At 42.4% G+C, this 16,657-nt stretch overlaps 1 protein-coding gene across 2 annotated transcripts in view; it reads right to left on the bottom strand.

Annotated features, from left to right (window-relative positions):
- Positions 1-2,432, bottom strand: part of LOC129859578 (neuroligin-4, X-linked-like) — a 76,800-nt gene extending 74,368 nt beyond the window's left edge. Inside the window, exon 1 of one of the 2 annotated variants that reach the window (XM_055929506.1) lies at positions 1,949-2,432. The gene's annotated coding sequence lies outside the window, so the exon portion shown is untranslated. The remainder of the gene's footprint in view (positions 1-1,948) is intronic. The other variant, XM_055929507.1, reaches the window with a different exon arrangement.
- Positions 2,433-16,657: the final 14,225 nt, after the last annotated feature.

Below are 16,657 nucleotides of genomic sequence, written 5' to 3'. Positions count from 1 at the left end.
AGAATATTTGGATAGGCAGGTCTACATTCTAGTTTGACACTTATGCCATATGATAACCAGGATGTCACCCATAGGCCTGTCACCCATAGGCCTATTCTTGAGGGAAATTGCACTAGTGAGGTAAAATGTCTCCCAATTGTGAATCAAATGTCTTATTATCTGATGGGGAGGCCTGACTCAAATAGGCCTGTAATGATGTCACCAACTGGGAGAGCTATGATGACAGTATGTCACTCCAAATATGTAAAGTGTATTTGAAATAGGCCTAATGTTCAAATAATGTGAAAAGTTGGCCTATTTTGTAACACTTTCCATAGAGAACATACCTACGATGCTTTATAACGTCTTTTTGTGCATTAGAACACTTGTAATGCATTAATACACTTATATTGTGTTATGACAACTTAGACCAATTATTTACAATAAGTATTTGGGTTGAGACCTGATGCCTCTCCAAAGCTTCCAGCCTACCATCACATCTAATCCAAATGCACGCAGGCCTACAGTATTAGAGAACAGGTGTAACCTATTGAATGTATTGGTTGTGATTGCCTTTATATCGATGTAATATTACAATTTTGACATTTCATTCATTACAAATAATACTGTTAAAGACTGTTACATTTCTTACAATGTCTATAATATTATTCTCAGTGTCAATTCGAGTAGCGCACGCCTATTTATAATCTGCCAGAAGGCAAAGGGTTGGTGGAATAGACGTGATGACAGCTTGACGAATCATTCGTAGGAGAGTGACAGCCTTCTCTCATGCTTTCCCGCCTACGTACTGTAGGTTACTGCCTACATTGACATGAGAATATGATATCTTGCTTTCCCAAAGATTAAAAATCTTAAATGGCTCACTAGAATGCAACCAAGATTTGTAAAGGGTTTCCCGTGTGCAATGTAGCCGAACAAAGCAGGATTATTTAAGGTGAGTGTTCAAAACAGTAGCAAACCATTTTACCCAATTCGTCTCATCCCCAAATATCCACCAGATATCCACAGTACCATCTTGTGGTTCTCCGCTGAACTCACTCTGGTAATGTAGTGCCAGATTTCAGCCTGGATGGGAATCTGGAGTCTACAATGCACCTCGCACCTTTTAATAGGTATACGGAGGTGTTCCAATTATGCTGAATGGTGGGTCAAACACACATTCACTGCAAGACGCTCCTCTTCCATTCTAAAAGCCTGCTATTGTATGGAATCTAGATGACAGACAGACAGTGGACCTGGCCCCTCAACACTGATGGTCAGTGTATGGTTCCATTTGCACTTATAGCAGTCTATTTTCTTAAATGGCATTAATTATGGCATCTCCATAGCAGTGCAGCCAAGATCCGCGTTGTCGTCTGCATGGATTAAATAGCACTGGAAATCATGGGTGCTGCTCTCTGTTCAAACACAGATAGCCCTTTCCTAGGGCTTGTGTGAAATAATGTGGCCACAGGCGATTGGGGTTATGAATGGCATGTCCCTTAGGCTATGCGTTTTTGCGCGTTTTTCTCCATAGCCAATTTGTCATTATCGAATCCAACGCATGTTGCTGTGGCTCTACATAAGAAGCGAATAAACCCCAATTTGATCATTCTGGCTTTGAGCAAAGAAACCACTCAACACGTCTTTAAAGTGCGTAGAACGTGGATCAATCGTCTTTGCAATGCCAGGCGATTTCGTTCAACACATGGCTTGTTTTCATAATTACATTGAATGATGGTCATACACATTTCTGAAAAACTGGTTGCGCGCCACGCACTTTAAGCAAATGACAGAATGAATTCCCTGTGGTAGCAGGCTCTTCTCAAAATGTCTGCAGCGCGAGTCCGGACAAGCCATATAACGGGAAAGCCGCCAGAAAACAGCCAGAAAACAAACACATTCAACTAAACTGTATAAAAGAGAAAATGGGTTTATTGACTATTTGTAGGCTAATAACAATACTTACCTTTGCGGTATTCCCACTGTATGAATTTAGCTCGTAGTCCTGACTTCAAAGGATGTGATACTAAAATATACACCACCACACAGGAAAAAATAGATCTCAACAGTGTGCGCTCCTCTGAAAATCCCAACGTGATAGTGCGGTCCAGATAACAAGAGTCAAACTCCGCTTCAGGTTCTATGCAGAAAAGAAAAATTGAGTTTTCCGTTTGTTAATGACACACATAGCATATACGGTCATTTCAGTGAGTCATTGTAGTAGCACGGTCAATTGTGCTGAATCTAATTGCCGGAATAGAGAGAAAGCGCGGAGAGATCGGACAGCAAAGACGAGAGATTGGAAAGGATGGAAAGACCAGAGTTGTTCAGTCGCGCCCCTCTCTCTCTCTCTCTATCTCTCTCTCGCTCTCTCTCACTTTCTCCCTCTCTCTAGCTCCAGTTGCTATTGGACTACACTAAATGAAATGTACAAAGCCTGCAGCCAATGGATTGCCGCATTCTCTCCATCACTGTTAACCAGCTGCCAGTATGGACCAGTTTTGGCATCCGTGAGGAAAGGGCAGGAGGGTAGCAGGTGTAGTAGGGCATACTGTGGTTTTTGTTTTGCTGATCATATTCGCCCAGGCTGGCTATTATACCCATGTAGGTACCTGTAATGAAACGTGTATCAAAAATCTATTAAATAACTATTCAGCTATACAATGAGCCAATTCATCACACCTGACATGCAACATGAATTCAGCTTAAGCAAAGTTTCGATCCAGTAGCCAAGCATTAACATATCTTATTTGAACTGTTAGTGTTTTCCTGTATATTTCATTAAGGTTAAATGGAGGTAATCTGCCCTTAAACTGGGTGAGACGCCGTTCCCTATAGCTATCAATAACTGAATAATAACACAAAGTGAAAAGTAATTTGGGATTTTCAACAAGCAGAGTGAAGCCAACAGAGCCAAAAAACGCAAGAAACAATTATATGTAAACACACATTTACATTTGAATCATTTATCAGACGCTCTTACCCAGAACGATTTAGAAGAGCAATTAGGGCTAAGTGCCCTGTTCAAGGGCGCAAGAACAACTAGAAAAAATCTCGGGGATTCGAACCAGCAACCTTTGTTACTGGCCCAACGCTATACATATTTTATCCTGCATTGCAGGGAAAACATGTCAAAGTTAAGTACAGTATGGATTATCACACGCATGCTGAAAGATAGACCACGTGAGACATGATCAAAGGGACCAGGAGATCTCCCTCTGGGTTCTGTTTCCAGCGTAGATGAATGTGGTCACCTCGGGCAGACTAAAGTAAATACGGATAGCCAAGCTTGCTTTGACTTCGTGTTGGTGCTAGCAAGCAAGCAAGCTAGGTATCAACAGCCAATCCAGTAGGGGCAGGAAACTATAGTGAGCTTCCGATTGGTCAATAGCAACGCAATGTCACGGAGTATTTATATAAAGTCCAGCTTTCCCCAACTTTGGTCCCACGCGGTTCACTCTTCCATCCCCATGTTCGCATCGCCCAGCTTTATTGAGACGGCAATAAGGAAATAAGGAAACCCTTAATTCCCTCAGTCAATTATCCCACTGAGCTAGCTAGCGCACCGAACCTGTGTCAAACATTTGACATTTCTGTCCATTTAAGGCAGAGATTAGCCTACAAAGTAGCCTAGATGTCAATGAATGTTGTGTGAGTCAGTCTTTAATTCACCGCGGTGTATTAGCATGTAGCCTGTGCTGAATGAGTTTGTTCAAGGTAAAGACTTCCTGTGTTTCTTATTTCTTTTTTTGATTTTGTTTCTCTTCAAGGATCCTCTGACTGCACCTTACGGTCGCTGCCCAATGTCCTTTGGAGCTGAACATTAGATCGCGGGATCCAAATTGTGCCGCTGTCCGTGGTGCTGAAATAACCTCTAACCACTATTTGCTTGTCTGTTCAGGCCTACACATCTGAACTTTCTACCCACGGAAACGTCACTATAGTAGGCTAATGAATTGCCTTCAAGTCATGTTTACCATGTCCCCCTAGGGTTGGCTTGCCAAATTCCTCATAATCACTACAGCACCTCACCACAACATGGGTATCGCCAGTCAGAGGCCAGTCAGAGGTCAGTGTGGACAGAATCACGTACTATGTGTCCCAAATGGCACACTATTTTGATAGTGGATTTTGCCAATGAAGCCCTTCATCCTCAGAGTCAGATGAACTTGTGGATATCATTTTAATGTCTCTGCGTGCAGTTTGAAGGAAGTTGCCAACTAGCATTAACGCAATTACTCCAAGTCTATGGAAACATCTAGCCTTAAAGGGATAGTTCTACCGCTCTAATTTCCTTCATACTGGACACAAAGTTCATCTGACTCTGGAGAAGTTGATAAAGGGCTTCATTAGCAAAATCCCGATCCCTTTAATCTGAAAGCCACTGCCAAGCACACATTGTTTTAAAACATAGAGGTGACAAAACATCACTGAATATATTCTTCTAATCTAAGGCCACTCACACACACACACACACACACACACACACACACACACACACACACACACACACACACACACACACACACACACACACACACACACCTGCACAGCCTATGTAAGGTAAGTGTCATGCAGAACCATCCGACTTTCTAGTCAGAAATATAAACATGATCATTCTCATCACATGTTAACAATGACATCATTGTGTTAACAATGACATCATTGTGTTAACAATGACATCATTAAAAAAAAACAATGTTAATACAAAATCCGATGTGTTCTGATAATCATGTTTAGCCAATTAACTGCTGTGAAACTGAACGTTTGCCCTGTTCTTATCTCAATAAAACGTTTCCCCTTCCTGAAGAATCTATGGGAGGAGCTATAGGAGGACGGGCTCATTGGAATGGCTGGAATGGAATGGTACCAAACACATCAAACAAATGGAAACAGTGTGTTTGACTCCCTAGAGTTCATATAGCTCCTCCCACCAGCCTCTGGTGTATACTGTATCTACCACCATACATAGATTCACTCATACAATATTTGGGATGTTTGAGTTTCTCCAAGAAATGCAGCATTGCCAACGGCATTGCAAAGCGCATTGTGCGTAAATTATAACAACTTTTTTCCTTTTTCCTTTTTTCCTATTTCGGACGAATGATTTACATAAAACATAGACCCCAATTCTATCTCCACAATAATGTTTGAAAAAACGTCCAACAGCTGTATCATTTGGGTTGAGCATTGAACACCAGACCGCTCAGCAGTCTAAGTTATATTGAAACAGGAATTACTTACAGTCTTGAGTTTGGGTATCTACTTGGCTTAGTAAATATCTAAAATGCAGAGCTGCTATACAAATGTCTGTTAAATATGAATGAATTCATGATTACATCATTATTTATGAACTTGCTCTGCCTAGATAAATGAAAAGGGATTCTTTAATGCAAGAAACTATTCAACGGTTATAGGTTCCTTTCGGATTATAATGCTATGCAAATGGTTAAGTAAAACAGTTACTGGAGGAAAGAGATGCTAAAGCTACTGTAATAATGAAATATTCATGTCATTTTCCTTTTTAATAAAACGAACAGGAACACGACAGGTCAAAGGTCACACCGGTAGACATACAGTAAGGAGCTAAGTGGCTTTGTAAACTGTTTGGTATCTGCCCCTGCATGTCAGTGGTCTGTTGACTCTAAAAGACAAAGCTATTTCTGGATTTTCAATTGTGTTCTTTTTCTCCTGACTCTGGCCTTGGCTCCTCCTTGATCTTACTGTGATCGTTGTATTTGAATGAGGAGAGTGAGGTTCCTAGACCACTCTGAGCCTCATGAACTTGGAGTGATGTTATGCCCATCAGGGTTTCCCCAGCCCCACCTCTGACCATGGAAAGTCCAGACCTTTTGATCAAAATCACAAATGGCAGCTGCCACAGCAAGTAAGCACGATAGACAAACGGTTTATTATACACTCAGATAGAAATAGGTTTGGTAGATATCCAACATAACAAAAGACCACGATCACAATAATGAAGAAAGGTCAAAGTCCTCTGACTATCGCTGTTAGGTATTTCTTACTGGATTCTCTCTCGTCATTTACTGCACCACTGATCCCCTTTAGCCACGTCTATGATGTCTTGACTATAGTGTACATGTTGGATCCTGGTCAAACATGACCTCTACTGACTCACCATTTCCCAATCAACTTGGCTATGATCACCACAAGTCATCTCCAGTCACACACTCTTCTATGACTGAATCTGGATCCTACAGTAACATACTGGATCACAGTGTGGTGAATTAATGAAGTTCTCTGTATGTCTGGTCTACAGTAAAATGGCTTTCAGCCAGATTATGTTGATCCCTGATCTATAACACAGTGGGGAGGAGTGTGAAATTCCTCCTTTCTGAGGGTGATTAGGAAGTCTTTAGCCTAGCTAATTTGTCAACGAGAGGCCCCTTCAATGGTTGGACTGTGAATAAGGCCTGGGATGCTCAATAAAGGACTCTGTTAATCAGGGGAATGAGATGATGAGGACTGTTGACCATGTGGATTCAAAATCCCCTCCTAAATGGGGTTTATGATGATTGACTGGACTCGGGAACACGTTGAAAAATCATTAGGAGCAATGACTTCTGTTGTCACAAGGGTAGCCTTCAATCTTTCTCCATATCCATATTCTTTGTGATGATTTGTTTAATTATATGGTTTCATACATTGTTTTTCGAACATTACTGTAGTGTAAAGTGTAAACCGGCCTCTAAAATGAATGTTCACGCTATACCCTTGTACCTTCCACTTCAGTCGGTGATTATCTAATATAACATGCAATGCTCTTACCTAAGCCCCTAAGTCACCTCTTGTCCTAGGTGACTGTGGAGTGTGGAATCCACAGGAGGCCTCAGGTTCTGTTGCCTCCATGACGAGTCTTTGCAGAACACCTGAACCCGTATACATAAAACAGTGTGCTGATCTAGGATCAGGTCTTCTCTGTCAATATAGTCTTATTCATTATGATCTAAAAGGCAAAACTGAGAGGGTCTTACAGAGTGGGCCTCAGTGGATGACAGCTTCGTTCAACATTTATCCACAGAGTTCCTGTCTTTCACTGTTTTAGGAAACGGTTTCTCAGACCCAGAGTAAGCCTAGCAAGAAGCATATTTCATGGATTTTCGCCATTTAAAGTGCTTTATAGTCTACGATTAGGCTTAATCTGTATCTGGCAAACCGGCCCTAGAGTTTGATGGTTTAAGGGTGTTAGTTTGGATCAGTAGCATCGGTGTCAAGATCATTGAGGGGCAGCGGGACAAACATGGCAACTTGGAGTGGTTCCTGACGGGCTGTAACCTGAGAAAACACACTGTTCATGGAAATGCTCATGTGCTTACCGTCGGCTCTATGCCAAACATGTTATGATTGCCACTGCCATGAAAAACTGATATTTTATGTATGTATTTGCCTTAAGCAATCTGAAAGCTAATTTGTTGAAGCAGCCTATTGGTGGTGTCTATCTAGGGATGTCAAAATGCTGCAGCTGCTGAATTAAGTAGCAAAACAGCTATACTTATTCATTTATTCATTCATTTCACATTTGTGAACACCGATAATATCAGGGATCAAGGTAAGACCCAGATGCAGATCGTGTCGAAGAAACAATGTGTATTACAGTAACAGGGGCAAAGGTACAGGACGGCAGGCAGGCTCAGGGTCAGGTCAGGCAGAGGTCGGTAATCCAGAGGTGGGGCGAAGGTACAGGATGGCAAGCATGCTCAGGGTCAGTGGCAGACAGAGTGGTCAGGCGGACAGGTACGGGGTCAGGACAGGCAAGGGTCAAAAACCAGGAGGATGAGAAAAGAGAGACTGGGAAAAAGCAAGAGATGAATACAAAAACGCTGGTTGACTTCACAAACAAGACGAACTGGCAACAGACAAACAGAGAACACAGGGATAAATACACAGGGGATTATGGGGAAGATGGGTGACACCTGGAGGGGGGTGGAGACAATCAGAAAGACAGGTGAAACAGAGTGGGGTGTGACAGATAAACTTCAGAGAAATGCGATAGAGATTTTAAAACGTTTAATTGCATTTAACAGTTACATTTACCTTGTGTACATGTTTATTACTGTTGCTGTGATTTTCTGGGTTGTTCGTTATTAATGACTCTAACGGTCTTCACGTTGATGTCTTTTCCTCAAAACAGCGTGAAGTGTCACAGAGAGGGAGACGAGAGAGAGGACACCAGGGAAGAAGATCTGGGCAAGTTTAGCGAGATATATATATATATATGGAATAAAAAGAGATTCCCACTGAAAGTGGATCAGGGGAAGGGGTTCCTAAACACATAGCTGCAGGACTTGAATTTTTTCCAAGCAAAATCAAAATACAGTATGATCACCAAACACCGTTAAATACATGGTTCCAATTTGTCATCTGCTGTAATTGTCTGTTTTGGCAAAACTATTCCACTCGTTGAGAAGAAACCCATGACCTATTATGAAAGACAGACATGACATTGTTAAGGCTGTCGCTCTCCTCATCCTCGGATGAGGTGAGGAGAGAAGGATCTTCAGACCAAAATGCAGTTTGCGGGAAATAAGCCATCTTTTTATTTATAACCGAAAAACTGATGATGATGGCAACACGAAAACAAACACTTTAACAAACTTACAAAATAACAAAACGACGTAGAACGAAACCTGAACATAAACTCACATCACTAAACGTAAACTCACGGACAGGAACGTTACATCAAAACACACGAACAGCCAAACAGTCCCGTATGTGAAAATACATCGACAACGACGAAGACATCACAGGAGACAATCACCCACAAACAAACAGTGAGAACGCCCTACCTAAATATGACTCTTAATTAGAGGAAAACGCAAACCACCTGCCTCTAATCAAGAGCCATACCAGGTAACCCAAAACCAACATAGAAACAGATAACATAGACTGCCCACCCAAAACACATGCCCTGACCATAAACACATAAAAAACAACATAAAACAGGTCAGGACTGTTACAGACATAAAACAATTACTGCTATATCAATGACTGTATCAATTTACAGTGAAATACCATGAAATATGGCACTGAAGCTACAGTATATTTCGATATGGGCACCAAGCATGAAATCCTTCACCAGCATGTGTTTTTTGCATTGGGACTAATAGTCTCTCTGAAAAAGAACCATCACCCCTCAACCCCTTCCTGTCATGTATTTCACACTGTGAACGTGTTAATGGTAAGGTTTGAGGCATTCCCATGCAGTATATTATTCCTATAGGAGTCCATCTCACTCCCATGTTTTATACATGTTGTCACAGAGACCTGTGTAATAGACTGTGTCTGTGTCCCAAATGGCACACCTTTCCCTATTTAGTGCACTACTTTTGGCCAGAGCCTGTAGGGAAACCCATAGAGCTCTGTTCAAAAGTAGTGCACAACATATGGGATAGGGTGCCATTCTGTGACGCAACCTGTGCTTCTTCATATCTCGCCGTTTGACCAGAACATTCTGACCTGGTCTAATACTGTGTAGCACAAACTCAACCTCAACCATTCCTGCTCTCTTTGCTGCAGTCGAGCACACAGGGAACCAACTTTTTTTTTATAAAATGAATTTTGAAAAAGAGCAGATAGTTGGTCATGTATGACATCACCAAACCAGTTATATCACCCACAATTCATCTTTAAGACTTCAACTGTGAACATCTTTAAGGTAGAGGCCTAGCGGGCTCATGGGTTCTGGTCTTTAAAGCAAAGCATAATAGTAGCCTAGTGTACCAGTGAATTGATGACGGTCAGTTTACTGAAACATAACAACCAGCTAACAGGGAGTACAGATTCAACTCACAATGTGCACTGCTCTTCCACATGGCTTGGTAATGTGAACATGGCCAGCCAAGGTGCACCTGGTGCACAGGGTCCAACCTATACACTTTTCCCAGAAGTTCTCTCTCTACATAGTCCAACCTATACACTTTTCCCAGAAGTTCTCTCTCTCTCTCTCTCTCTCTCTCTCTCTCTCTCTCTCTCTCTCTCTCTCTCTCTCTCTCTCTCTCTCTCTCTCTCTCTCTCTCTCTCTCTCTCTCTCTCTCTCTCTCTCTCTCTCTCTCTCTCTCTCTCTCTCTCTCTCTCTCTCTCTCTAGTGTCTCTAGTGTCTCTAGTGTCTCTAGTGGCACAGCGATGCAGTGCCTTAGACCACTGCGCCACTCGGGAGGCCCGTCAAGATCTTTCTAAGGTTTCGATCAGTAACCATGGTCAAATAGTTTGCCACGGTGTACTGTTGATTTAAGGCCAGGTAGCACTACATTTTGCTTTGTGCTTGTGTTTCCCAATAAGTCATGTAGTTTTGTTTTGACTGTGTTGTAATTTGATTTACTCTCTCTCTCTCTCTCTCTCTCTCTCTCTCTCTCTCTCTCTCTCTCTCTCTCTCTCTCTCTCTCTCTCTCTCTCTCTCTCTCTCTCTCTCTCCATTAGTTTTTTATTCATCATAAAGTCTTTGAAAGCTCTTAGGTCTTCCATGTGTCTGGGACAATGTAACTGTAGTTGTCTAGCTCTGGGAATTTATTGCGTTTCTCTTGTTGTTATTTTGGTTGTTGTTGTTGTTTTCTCGAACCTTGTGCTCTCATACTGTGCATGACATGATGTGAGGACATGACTGGCCCATGACTGGCCCATGACTGACTCAGAGCCATCCGGGCCGTGAAAGAGAGAGGCAGAGAATGCCCACCCCTCACTTCAGACTCAGAGGCTCTGCTTTGGGCAACACTCCCTCTGACATGCAGCATCCCTCAACAACCAATGGCTCTCCACACCCCCATGTAACTGGCTCGCAGCACTGCCCCACTTCTCCCTTCCGTTGTGAAAGCATTATGCATGTCCTCTCTCGGCGCCCGCCCGCGCCGAGAGAGGACATGCATAAAACAAGACTGAGCTGAGCCCCAGAGGTTAGTGTGTGGACGAGGGCACAGACGCAGAAAATTCACTGACACAGAAAACCTCTTATAAAACAAGAGAGGAAAGGATACGCTGCTGGACATGTTGGGAGTTGTATGCAGAGTGCAAAAAAAACTTTTTTTTTTACGACTTGGCGTGTATTTGTTTCTATATTTAATGAGGAGAATACCGAGTATTTCTGTTGCTGGGTACATTCTATGTAGTGTATTGTATGTAGTGTCTGCAGTAATATGACATCTTGAGGTTAGATATTGTACACGAGAGTAGTCTTCTGTATGTTTGTGGATATTACTCTAGGGTCACAGAAGCCGATCAAGGTAGGGGGAAAATCAGTCATCCAAACGCATCAAAGAAGGATAGGATAGCTTGGCTTATGTCCTTTTATGATGTACAGCAGAGTACACATCAGTAAGGGACTACAGATCACAGAGGCTGCATCCCAAATGACAGCCTACTGTCACGCTCGCTATCCTCAAACTCCCCGTCATAAATCAACCAAGGCGCAGCGTGCATGTAGTTCCACATCTTTTAATAGGAGTGAAACCTTAACAAACAAAAAAACAAACAGGTAAACAGCAATGAACGTGACGCAACCGAGGTGCACACAAACACACACGGAAAATAATAATTACCCACACATTAGGTGGGGAAAAAAGGCTGCCTAAGTATGATTCTCAATCAGAGATAACGATAGACAGCTGTCCCTGATTGAGAACCATACTCGGCCAAAACATGGAAATACAGAAACCTAGAAAACCAAAACATAGAATGCCCACCCCACATCACACCCTGACCTAACCAAATAGAGAAATAAAACGTCTCTCTAAGGTCAGGGTGGGACACCTACTCCCTAAATAGTGCACTACTTTTAAACAGAGCCCCTTCATCCCCTTATGGTAGTGTACTATCGTAGGGCCAATTGGGATACATCCAGAACGAGCCATGAACAGGGTGTTGGATCCATGGGACATTTTCTTGGAATGACTTGATGGGTTTTGGTTCGGGTCGATGCAGTCACCACCTGCTACCCATCTGTAATGTGTTGCTGGCTCCATCCCTCACGTTAACACCTGTGTGCCGCCTCTCTAACCCTGCAGCTTCTCCTGGAGAAAGATCCCTGTCCATGCAGTTACAACTTCCTCTGCTAAGAGGGCAATGGGGATCAGAGCCATATATAGCCTTAATGTATAGTCATGGCTCTGGATGTGGTTGTCACGCCTATTCCCGCTCCGACGGTCCCCTAACCGCCGGCCCTCAGTGGCCTCAGTCTTCAGGCGGTATTGGTTTTGTTTTTGTGTCCAGTACGCTTCTCTTGTTTCCTATATCTTCATGTTCTTGTTAATAAACTCACCAACTGCACTTGCTTCCTGACTCCCTGCGTCTTCGTTACGCTGGTTCCTGTTCTGTACTTGCTGTTGTTCTGGCTTGTGCATTCATAATCAATCTTGGAAAAATAGAGTAAGACAAACGTTTCATCCTTTATCTCCCATTATTGAAATTAGCTTCTTTAAAATGTGACATATAGACAAAGATACTTAACTACTTTTGAATGGGTGTCAGATATGTGAACCGTGTGATGGGAGGGAGGCCTTGCCCTCTGAGCTAACCTGGCCAATACAACGTCTCCATTCTGCTGAGCTAACAAGGGGGCCTTAGCTTGGACCGCCCATCAACTCTACCAGGCTCTCTTTATAGGCTACAGGAGCCTATGTTGAGGGAAGCAGTAGTACAGCACCATTACTTCCATCAAGATGCGTTCAGACGGAGGTGTTCGGGTGACTTCTAGACTCGAAAGGACACATTTCATTGAACCGTTCATGCCAAATGAAGCTTCTGAATAAGCCACTTCTTGTTATCTCTTCAGACAAACAAATCTTCACTCATTGACATTTTTGTATAAGGAAACAGGCATCACTTTAACAGGAGAGTGTGGAAGTCATGCAATATAAATCAGAAACATCTAAACATGGTCCTGATTGAATAATCATAGTAGACTCCATGGGTTGAGAGGTTCAGTTAAGTATTGAACTAGCCTCCGGCTAATAGCAACCATTTAACTGGGCCTAAACAGACTATTCAGACATTTGGCGATTGCATAAATCACAATCTGTTTGTGTGTGTGTGTGTGTGTGTGTGTGTGTGTGTGTGTGTGTGTGTGTGTGTGTGTGTGTGTGTGTGTGTGTGTGTGTGTGTGTGTGTGTGTGTGTGTGTGATGTGTACATATGTGCGTGCTTGCATGTGTGTGTGTGTGTGTGTGTGTGTGTGTGTGTGTGTGTGTGTGTGTGTGTGTGTGTCCCAATCCTTCACAGGCATTACTGATTACTCTATCTAGCTCTAGCCACAGGATCATAAGGAGAGGCTGAGCATAGTGTCCCCAGATACACTCTCCCATCCAGTAATGGTCAGTCATTGGATCTATCTAGAAATACAGTGCAACCCATGGGGATGCTGCCAACGATGTCTTCATTTGAAGGTGGAAATTGTGTGTGGAGATTAGAACAGTCACCTCTGAGTGTGTGTGTGCGCGTGTGCGTGTGCGTGTGCGTGCGTGAGTGCCACTGAGTAAGTTCCATCAGCTTTATAGTTCTGTGTCTAGAAAGTATCAAATGTAAGTTTACTATGTGAAAAGTCTGTTGATATTACATGAACTCGGTTCGACCGTGCCTGGAACTGCCCATGCTCAGGAGTTCCAGTGATACTTACTCAGAACCCTATGGGCAAATAAGTAATTGGATCACAGGTGGAAAACTAATCCCCGCGTGGACTATAGTAGTTGCTAGGCGGATTTGTCAACAATTACAGAACATGTCCTGGATTTGACAGCCATGAAGTAGGGTTATTACACAAGACAGACAGGCAGATACTGCCTCCCCCTTCTTCCTGAAATGTCTTCCACAGCCAAGGACACATCAGACAACAATTAAATAATCAACACATCATTTATTTTGAATTATACTCAACATGATTCAATGCTTTTTGTATTATAATGTTACAGTGAATAAACACATTATTTATCACAATTCAAGAGACCATCCTTTAAATTATGATGCTTCAGGTTATAATCATCAAATATTAATTTTAATTGTGCTGAAAATGATCCAATGCTTAAGCCGTAGTGAATGGTTGACAATAATATCTCTGAGCTGGACTGTTGGCTGACAGTAGTGTTGCAGCTGGTCTCTCCCTCTCTGTCGAGCTGAGCTGCCTCTCTCTCAGTCTAACTGTCACAGTCTGAATGCTTCTCTCTCTCTCTCTCTCTCTCTCTCTCTCTCTCTCTCTCTCTCTCTCTCTCTCTCTCTCTCTCTCTCTCTCTCTCACAGTCTGAACACTTCGTTCTCCTCTTCTCCTCCCCCAGCTCTCTTTCTCTGGTGAAAGCTATGATCCCTTATTGATGTCACCTGTTAAATCCACTTCAATCAGTGTAGCTGAAGGGTAGAAGACAGGTTAATTAAGGATTTTTAAGCATTGAGACAATTCAGACTGAGACATAGATTGTGTTTGTGTGCCATTCAGAGCGTGAATGGACAAGACAAAATATTGAAGTGCCTTTAAACAGGGTATGGCGGGCATGCAATTCAATATTAGGAAGGCGTTCCTAATGTTGGTATACTGTACTCAGTGTAAGTCAACTTAAGATCCTACACCTGTGTGGCTCAGTTGGTAGAGCATAGTGCTTGCAATGCCATGATCATGGGTTCAATTCTTTCCACCAATACAAAAAGTATGTGTGGACTAATGTCCGTGCGTTCTATTCTTTATTTCGAAGTAACTATCAAGTTCATCCATCATCACATTAAACGCGACTCAACCCTGTAAACGTTCCTGCAGTATTCTAATTATTAATCAAGCCGAATAAAATGAATTGTAGTAGGCTTTTAATTGCTATTGATCTCATGGCTGTCTACATTTTAGAATAATTCAATTTGGCTTGGGTACCATGTTCCACCAGCTGGTCTCTAAACTAGCCTCGTCTCAGACCAACAAATGACTCACAAGCCAACAATACTTTCTTTTGCCTGTAATGAGAAAAAAACAAAGGATATTCATTTGCTTCATTATACTATTAAGTTACAGAATAGCCCAACGGAAGCGTTTCTGATTCTGAATAATAATTCATTAAGCCGGCCCATTTTATTCTCATTGAAATATCCATTTCAAACTCTCAGAAAGAAGATGATTCATTATTTTGTTCATTCGCTTTGCATTGTTCTAGATCTGCAACAGTGTGAAAAGCCTCCCCAAATCCAGTGCCCTCTGGCATTAAGCCCGTCTAATTCAGTTTGAGTCAGAGCAACGAGGATAAAGCAGCGACTGCAGACAGTGTCTATAAACACTATGGGTGCCATTTGGAACACAACCTATATCTGAACAGTAGCCTAGCTATCTGGCCGATGGCACACAACTCATTTGTAAGCCATGATGGAACATTGGCTTTTTCATTGCAGATCAAGATTTGGCGGAAAGTATGCCATATGTGACATTGGTGAGGAGGTTTAGACAGCCTGGATTCAATTGAATGTTTGATGAACGGTCTGTACAGTAAAAGGCAATTGACGTGACTGAAACTTGAAGAGGAGGTGGGGATGGGCTATGTGTGTTTGTTGGCTGCAGTGATCACGTTTGCTGACAATTTTTACATCCACCATGCTTGAAATATATCCAGTCTTGGTCATGAATACAACATGCATTGTGCACATTAAAAGCCAATGGCCTCTGCAGACACCAACAAAGTCTCAAGGTCTCTATCAAAGCTGAAGAAAACATTTGCTACCCAAAAGTGTACAATGGAAAAATATGCGATCTGACATGCAGGTTGAGTTTGGAAAAGCAGATGTAGCCATGATTCATTGAAACAAATGATAACTCCATGTCAAACAATAAAAAAAATGTACACCATGATATCAAGCACTTTCTGAAAAGATGTATAAATAGAAAGACAAGCAAAGGTGCAGTTTCCTGGTTACAGATTAAGCCTAGACCTGGACTAAAAAGCAAACTCAATGGAGAATCTCCACTGAAAGCGAACTCAATGAAGAATCTCCACTGAAAGCAAACTCAATGGAGAATCTCCACTGAAAGCAAACTCAATGGGGAATCTCCACTGAAAATGTTTTTTTAGTCCAGGACTAGGCTTAATCTGTGTCCAGGGAAACAGTACTAACTGTTCATTGATAAAGGCAAAGACTATTTGTTGTTCCCCACTTCTAAAACATGAAACTTCTCTTCTTGGATTACCCACCCACACCATTTGAAGGAGGGTGAGAACGGAGGGAAGGAAGGAGGAAGGAGGGAGAAAAGGGTGGGAAAAGGGGAGGAAGGAAGAAAGGAAGCAAGGAAGGAAGAAAGGAAGAAAGGAAGCAAGGAAGGAAGGAAGGAAGGAAGGAAGGAAGCAAGGAAGGAAGGAAGGAAGGAAGGAAGGAAGGAAGGAAGGAAGGAAGGAAGGAAGGAAGGAAGGAAGGAAGGAAGGAAGGAAGGAAGGAAAATATGCTTCACTTGAGCTGGGATGACACAGGGAGAACTTTTAATTAAAGATCATTTCAGCATTATTTATGAATGTACCCTCTCTGCTACCCAAGTTCCTGGGTTGGCTTCTTTCTTCTGCATCCCAAATGGCAACCTATTCCCTATGTAGTCTGCAACTTTTGCAGTGGGTGATGTGAAGGAACACAGCCCATTGGAAAGAACTCCTTTCAAGACTTCAATTAACAATACATGGTTTAAGCATTAGCACAGAACAACTGTCTACTCTCTTGCTGCT

This window comes from Salvelinus fontinalis, chromosome 7, assembly GCF_029448725.1.
Source record: "Salvelinus fontinalis isolate EN_2023a chromosome 7, ASM2944872v1, whole genome shotgun sequence".
NCBI classification, from domain to species: Eukaryota; Metazoa; Chordata; class Actinopteri; order Salmoniformes; family Salmonidae; genus Salvelinus; species Salvelinus fontinalis.
This window is presented reverse-complemented; position numbering and strand designations above follow the sequence as displayed.